General features: G+C 43.1%; 1 protein-coding gene across 7 annotated transcripts in view; it reads left to right on the top strand.

Annotated features, from left to right (window-relative positions):
• Window positions 1-7,302, top strand: part of KMT5B (lysine methyltransferase 5B) — a 60,606-nt gene that overhangs the window by 3,381 nt on the left and 49,923 nt on the right. The window contains exon 1 of one of the 7 annotated variants that reach the window (XM_032282597.1): window positions 6,734-6,745. The exons of 5 other annotated variants lie outside the window; for them this stretch is intronic. The gene's annotated coding sequence lies outside the window, so the exon portion shown is untranslated. Of the gene's footprint in view, window positions 1-6,733; window positions 6,746-7,048; window positions 7,070-7,302 lie in introns of those variants that run through there. One more of the 7 variants, XM_032282598.1, reaches the window with a different exon arrangement.

The raw sequence follows: 7,302 nt of genomic DNA on the forward strand, positions 1-7,302 counted from the left end.
TAAGAATACCATTCTCTGCTCTGTCACTATTCGTATAAGTCATTGGAAGGATCTAATCTCTCTTTATCTACAGAACGACTCAACAACCTCTGAGGTCACTTCCAATCCAAAATTATATTAGTACATATTAGTACTTCATCTTTTACACTGCACTACCATCCTGTTTTCTCCTAAGAATTATTTTAATCACATTTTGACATCTCCTAATTATCTTAGTTCATCGGCATGTTTCATGTAGTTTACCTCCTTTTTTTTGAAATGTCATTATGAGATAATCAATCAATTGGGTTTTAGAATTGAGAGACTAGGGTGTCAGTGGCCCCCAGAGCTTGATTGGGGGCCTGTATGGCTCTTACAGTGCCAGTTGCATCTCTGTAAGCTAGGTTTGTCTATTATGATAGCACGCTACTAAATAAGACAGTAAATACATCAAGGGATCATTTGCTGGTGAGAAACCCGTAGGTGGTACATGCTCAAGCACTGGAGTAAGCCCCAGACCTCAGATTAAAGATGAAGGTTTTAGACCCAACCTTACCACTTAGTAGCACTTTGAATTTAGGAAAGCAATTTGTTTCTGAGTTTAGCCTCCTAATTCTAATGCTAGTACCTGTCCCACGTCACAGGGTTTCTGAGCTAGCGAATCCCGAGTCATGCATGTTAGGGTGAACCAGTAGAAACCTAATGCATGTGTTCTGACACCTTTATGTCTAACTTGTGCCACCTTTACAGCAATGCCTGGCCAGCAGATCTTTAATGGCACTGGGATTGCCTCTCAGGCCCTGTGCAAAAGGCCTCTTCAGTGAAGGGTCGTTGTACTTCCTATTCTGTACTTTTCTACCCTGTTCTCAGGTAAATTCCCCCCTCCACACACACACACATGCTTTCCTTTGCTTTTGGTCCCTGGCTCACGTAGTAGCCCTGACTGATTTTCTTGAAAATAGGCGCTCTCACGCGCCCTCTAGTGTTCCCAGGACGTGACGAGTATTCCAGCACCACGAACAGTGCCTGGTGGCTCTGGTAGAGTCTTCGTTAAGTTTGTTGAACTGAGTGGATTCTAGGTCTGCCTGATGAATCATTTTGTCTGTCTGATTTGTATAACAGGGTTGAAATATCTAATACATTTTAATCTCTGAGGAGTATTTTTATTTTCAAGGAAATGCTTATGTTGCATCATATGAAGAAATAGATATTTTTAGTAAGAAAAGCAATTTGCTCTTAGGAAGCTGGAGCTTTCCTCATTGAGAAGTAAAGGGGGGCTTGAACCTTCAGCCAGTGAGCCAGTGGCACCATAGGAAACCCCACTTCTTTCTCCCCCATTGGAAAGGAAGCAAAACCAGACATAAGGGTTTAGAGGAAATATTTGTTTGCTGCATATAAATAGGGACCAGGAGGGGTTTTGACCCAAAAAAGGTAATTTTTTTTTTAAACCGGGTCTTGTAGCCTCCCAGGCTGGAGAGCAGTGGTGGAATCCTGGCTCACTGCAGCCTCAATCTCCTTGGCTCAAGCAGTCCTCCCACCTTGGCATCCTAAGTGCTGGAATTATAGGATGAGCTGACATGCCTGGCCTCATTTTTATATTTACAATTTTGATTTATTTTTTTCCTGATCATCCTATCTCAAGTCCATTCTCACATTAGTCTCTCTCCTAACATCCTGTTTGTTTCTCTTACAACTCATACCAGAACTGATAATCACATACTTACTTGATTATATCTCTTCCCACAGTATGCCCTGACCTCCATGCAATCAGAAACCATGTCTGTTTTGTTCTAGAGTTTTACTCTTCAAATATGGGGCAATGTGTGCTGAAAATTTTGTTTGGGGCCTGGCGTGGTGGCTCACGCCTGTAATCGCAGCACTTTGGGATTTTTTTTGGGAGGCTGATGTGGGTGAATCACAGGTCAGGAGTTCAAGACCAGCCTAGCCAAGATGGTGAAACCCCGTCTCTACTAAAGATACAAAAATTAGCTGGGCGTGGTGGTGGGCGCCTGTAATGCCAGCTACTGGGGAGGCTGAGGCAGAGAATTGATTGAACCCAGGAGGCGGAGGTTGCAGTGAGCTGAAATTACACCCCTACACTCCAGTCTTGTTGACAGAGGGAGACTCTGTCTCAAAAAAAAACTTTTTTTTTTTTTTTTTGTTTGGGTCATGATTATGTTCCTTTTTTTTTATTTTTATTTTTTGAGACGGAGTCTTGCTCTGTCACCAGGCTGGAGTGCAGTGGCGCAGTCTCGGTTCACTACAACCTCCGCCTTTTGGGTTCAAGCGATTCTTCCACCTCAGCCTCCCGAGTAGCTGGGACCACAGGCGTGTGCCACCACACCCGGCTAATTTTTTTTTGTATTTTTAGTAAAGACGGGGTTTCACTGTGTTGGCCAGGATGGTCTCAATCTCTCGACCTCTTGATCCACCCCCCTTGGCCTCCCAAAGTGCTGGGATTACAGGAGTGAGCCACCGCGCCCGGCCTGATTGTGTTCCTTTTTTATATGATAGTAAGAGTACAGAGTCTCTCAGCCTGGGCCTGGCTTCTTTTTGTTTTCTAATTCTCTAAGTTTTGTTCTCATTTATAAAATGGGGATGATAGTATTGTATGTGGGTTAAAGGGCTATGGTGTATCTTCTTTTATAGGGTTTGAAAATAATCTGACCAGCCACACCACGAACTAAACTTTATTGTAACAAAATCTGCAGTCCCTCTGAATGTTTAAGATGGGAGGTGTAGTTTGGCATGATTTTTAATCATATGTGTCGTTGCCAGAAGTTACATTCCTTCTCTTTGGAACCAGTGCTCAGCCGTGTGTCATAATAATTCTCTTGCACATTTGTTTTTTTTCAAATGGGTGGGGTGATGAGTTTTTTTGTTTTTTGTTTTTTTTATATATAATATGTGACCTGTGGGGAATGGAATGGAAATTTCTACTTGATTAAAGTTTTGTGAAGAGTGTTTCTGGCCTGCTTTGCTTTTGCCTCTGTTGCTTGGAAGGGAAGGGGGAGACCTTAATTTGTTAGCAGTTGGTGCTCATTTAAAGCTTGTGCCCAACCCATTATACCATACCGATGGGTGTTGGTGAGGTTAAATGAATCGCTGCTCACGCTGCTGGAGTAAGGATGAAGCTAGGGTGGAGCAGGTGCTTTGACTGCAGAGCCACATCCTTAGTCCCTGTGTGGGCTGCCTCTGCAAAGCCCTCCAGCTGGCAAACTCAGCGGCCTCTAGCATCCAGTCCAAGAATCACCTTTTGGAAGCTTTTCCTCACACTTGTCCTTGCCCAGTAAGAATCTTTGATGTACTTGTAACTTCTGACAGAAACTGTGGGCTGTAAAGGCTGTACTTACAGACATTTAACACTAGGTGGCATCTGTTTCTAGAAACGTGAATGGCTGTTTGGGTCGTAGAGAAAACAGTAAAAAAGACGGCATCCTTGATTTTACTTCTCGGCACTGCTAGGTAAGCAGCAGATGGATCAAATGCGGAGAGATGGGGAAGCAGGCATTTTTTGTTTTCTTCTGGAAGTTTTTTTGAGAACTTTCCCTCAACAACCCCATCTGTGAAAACCTTTGTTTTAAAATATCTACTGAGATGAAGACATGAAGTCTTTCTTACATGAAATCCCTCATCATAAATACATATTGAATGTGATACCTAAGAATGAAACAGTATTTTCTGTGATAAGGCAGTTAGGAGTTTCTTATATGTCTCGCTGTAGATCAGTAGCCAAATAATAAGTCTAAGGATTGCGAATGTCTGATAATAAACTTACCAGTAGTGGGTGGTTTGCTGCTTAAAATGTTTTGCTCGGCCACGCGCAGTGTCTCATGCCTGTAATCCCAGCACTTTGGGAGGCTGAGGCAGGCGGATCACCTGAGGTCAGGAGTTCAATACCAGCCTCACCAACACGGAGAAAACCCATCTCTACTAAAAATACAAAAATTACCTAGGTGTGGTGGTGCAAACCTGTAATTCCCATTACTAGGGAGGCTGAGGCAGGAGAATTGCTTGAACCCAGCGGGCAGAGGTTGCAGTGAGCTGAGCTTGCACCATTGCACTCCAGCCCGGGCGACAAGAGTGAAAGTCTGCTTCAAAAAAAATTTTTTTTTGTTCAATGAGAAATGTTAATAGTTTCAGTTTTTCTTTTTGGTCTTAATATAAATAGAAGAATGTTCAATCACAATGCTTCTCAGGAAGATTGCAGTTATCTAGCTTAGCACAGTGTGTGAGCAATCAGAGGCATAATTAAGAGGCTAGCTCTATTTTCAAAATCTATATAACTCAGTAGCTGTATTTTATATCTTCAATTGAAAGATAGTGTATGACCTAAACTATTTATTTATTTATAGGTAAGGTTTCACTCTGTCATCCAGGCTGGAGTGCAGTGGCGTAATCATAGCTCACTGCAGCCTCTACCTCCTGGACTCCCATAATCCTTCAGCCTCAGCCTCCTGAGTAGCAGGAACTAGTTGCACACCACCACACCTGGCTTTTTTTTTTTTTTTTGGTAGAGCTGAGGGTCTCACTTTGTTGGCCAGTCTTTAAAAACTTGTTTTAAAAACACCGTCTTTAACGTTGCTTAAAATCTTTTTTCCTGTGACATGTTGGAATTTTATATATTTTTGGAGTGTAGTAACTAAAGCATTTCTACTTTGGTTTAGTTTTTCATGATCTCTGTTAGTTTCCGGTGGCTGCTATAACAAATTCCATAAACTTAAAACAACAGAAATAGGCTGGGCACAGTGGCTCACGCCTATAATCCCAGCACTTTGGGAGGCAAAGGTGGGCGGCTCATTTGAGGTCAGTAGTTCAAGACCAACCTGGCAATATGTTGAAACCGTATCTCTACTAAAAATATAAAAATTAGCTGGGCATGGCAGCAGGTGCCTATAATCCCAGCTACTCAGGAGACAGGCAGAAGAATCGCTGGAACCCAGGAGTCGGAGGTTAAAGGGAGCTGAAATCGCACCACTGCCTCCAGCCTGGGTGACAGAGTGAGACTCAGTCTCAAAAAAAGAAAGAAAGAAAACAGAAATGTATTTTCTCACAGATTTGGAGGCCAGAAGTTTAACATCAGTTTTGTGAGCCAAAATCAAGGTGTTGGTAGGGCTGTGCTGCAGGAGGGAAGCTGCTCTTTGCCTCTTCCGGCCTCTGGTGGCTGCAGCATTCCTTTGCCTGTGACCACACCACTCCAGTCTGCTTCACCTTCTCTTCTGTGTGAGGTGTCAGATCTCCCTCTGCCTCATATAAAGTCATTTGGGTGGCATTTAAGGCTTACCCAGATAATCTAGGATAATCTCTTTTATCTCAAAATTTTTAATGACATCTTCAAAGACCCTTTTCCCTATAAGGTAACATTCACAGGCTCCAGAGATTAGGAGCCGATGTCTTTGGGGGGCGTTTTCCAACATACTGCAGCCTGCTTTGAGCTATTAGCTCAACCAATTTAGTCTTTTTCCAAACTTAGTGATGGTGTCAGCGTGGGTGAAACATTCTGCCATGGTGGTAAACTGCTCAGCTTCAGACCCCGTTTCCTTGGTGGTCTGAGTGAGGGATTACCGCCTGAGGGTGCTTGGGAAAGCTGTTGAATTGGGTGAAGCAAAATGCACCGAAGCTAGAGGAGGAAAGTAGGAATGATAACAACATGGACATTTGTAATTATTTCTTGAGTATAGAGACCTGTTCTTTGTTATGGAGTTGATGATTAGCATCTGAATTAGTGTGACAGTTCTTGTTTTAAAGTGGTGGCTCTGTCTTAGGTAGAAACATAATTGTGAATTCAGAGAAATGAAAACCCCAAGGCTTTTCTCTTTTCATAATACTAGCCCCAGTAGAACTACTCCAACAAATCATCTAGCTTCTCATGTGAGACAACAGTATTTATAGGAGCAAGTTTTTGTTGTTGTTGTTGTTGTTGTTGTTTTTGAGACGGAGTTTCGCTCTTGTTACCCAGGCTGGAGTGCAATGGCGCGATCTCGGCTCACAGCAACCTCCGCCTCCTGGGTTCAGGCAATTCTCCTGCCTCAACCTCCTGAGTAGCTGGGATTACAGGCACGCACCACCATGCCCAGCTAATGTTTTGTATTTTTAGTAGAGACGGGGTTTCACCATGTTGACCAGGATGGTCTCGATCTCTTGACCTCGTGATCCACCTGCCTCGGCCTCCCAAAGTGCTGGGATTACAGGCTTGAGCCACCGCGCCCCGCCTTATAGGAGCAAGTTTTAAGGTTACATGTATGAACATGAATTTATGACAGTTTTCTAACAAATTAGCAACTGAGAAAGTGCCCTGTCAAGCAGTATTATGGTGTCATGTTGGAATATTGATCACAAATGCTTCTGATAACTTTGCAGGGCTTCTGCGTCTTATATTGGCCCGATCGCTGTAATTGATACCATAGGATTCCATGGAGCCTTAGTTAACTGCAATATTGATTGCAGATGGATTTGGAATAGTCGTTGATGAAGACTGCTTTGGAATCCTTTGATATCAAGTCCTTTTGTGATTTCAGTTTTAGGAGAAAGAACTAAAAACTGATTTGGTGGCTGGGCGCCGTGCCTCATGCCTGTAATCCCAGCACTTTCAGAGGCTGAGGCGAGTGGATCGCAAGGCTGGGAATTCGAGACCAGCCTGACCAACATGGTGAAACCCTGTCTCTACTAAAAATACAAAAATCAGCCGAGTGTGGTGGCGTGTGCCTGTAATTCCAGCTACTCAGGAGGCTGAGGCCGGAGAATATCTTGAACCCGAGAGGCGGAGGTTGCAATGAGCCGAGATCGTGCCACTGCACTCCAGCCTGGGCAACAGAGTGAAACTGTCCCAAAAAAAAAAAAAAAAAAAAAAAAGTGTGTCTTAGCCAGTTTCATGGTAGGGAAGGCAGATGTTATCAGATAATGACACAGAGTAGTGAGTATGGTTGTAGTAAGAACCATGCTAAGAAACGTTAAGGGGTAAAAATATATAACAAGCAAATCTGTGTAGCTGGAGAAGTAGGGTTGGGCAGGGGCTGACGAGGAGGTTGGCAGCGTCCCAAGTACAAAGGCCCTGTGGTGGGAAGCTGCCAGGCTGTTTCCCTCCGTTTGTGTAAGTATCTTTAACAGTTTGTTAAAGTCATATGTGTTTATTTTGAAAAGTTGAACATATAACTGGTAAAAATTACTTGTGATCTCATTCTCCAGTGTAGTCTTAGTCACTGTTAACCAGTGGTGTATTGAATTGTTTTCTTACCAAATTAAAACTGAATTACTTGAAAAATGTTTTCTTTGCTTTTCTGAATAAAAATTTATGAAAGTCCTCTAACAGGGGTAGAACCTACT

Source organism: Sapajus apella, unplaced genomic scaffold (assembly GCF_009761245.1).
Source record: "Sapajus apella isolate SASKATOON/1434 unplaced genomic scaffold, GSC_monkey_1.0 scaffold14, whole genome shotgun sequence".
Lineage (NCBI taxonomy): Eukaryota > Metazoa > Chordata > Mammalia > Primates > Cebidae > Sapajus > Sapajus apella.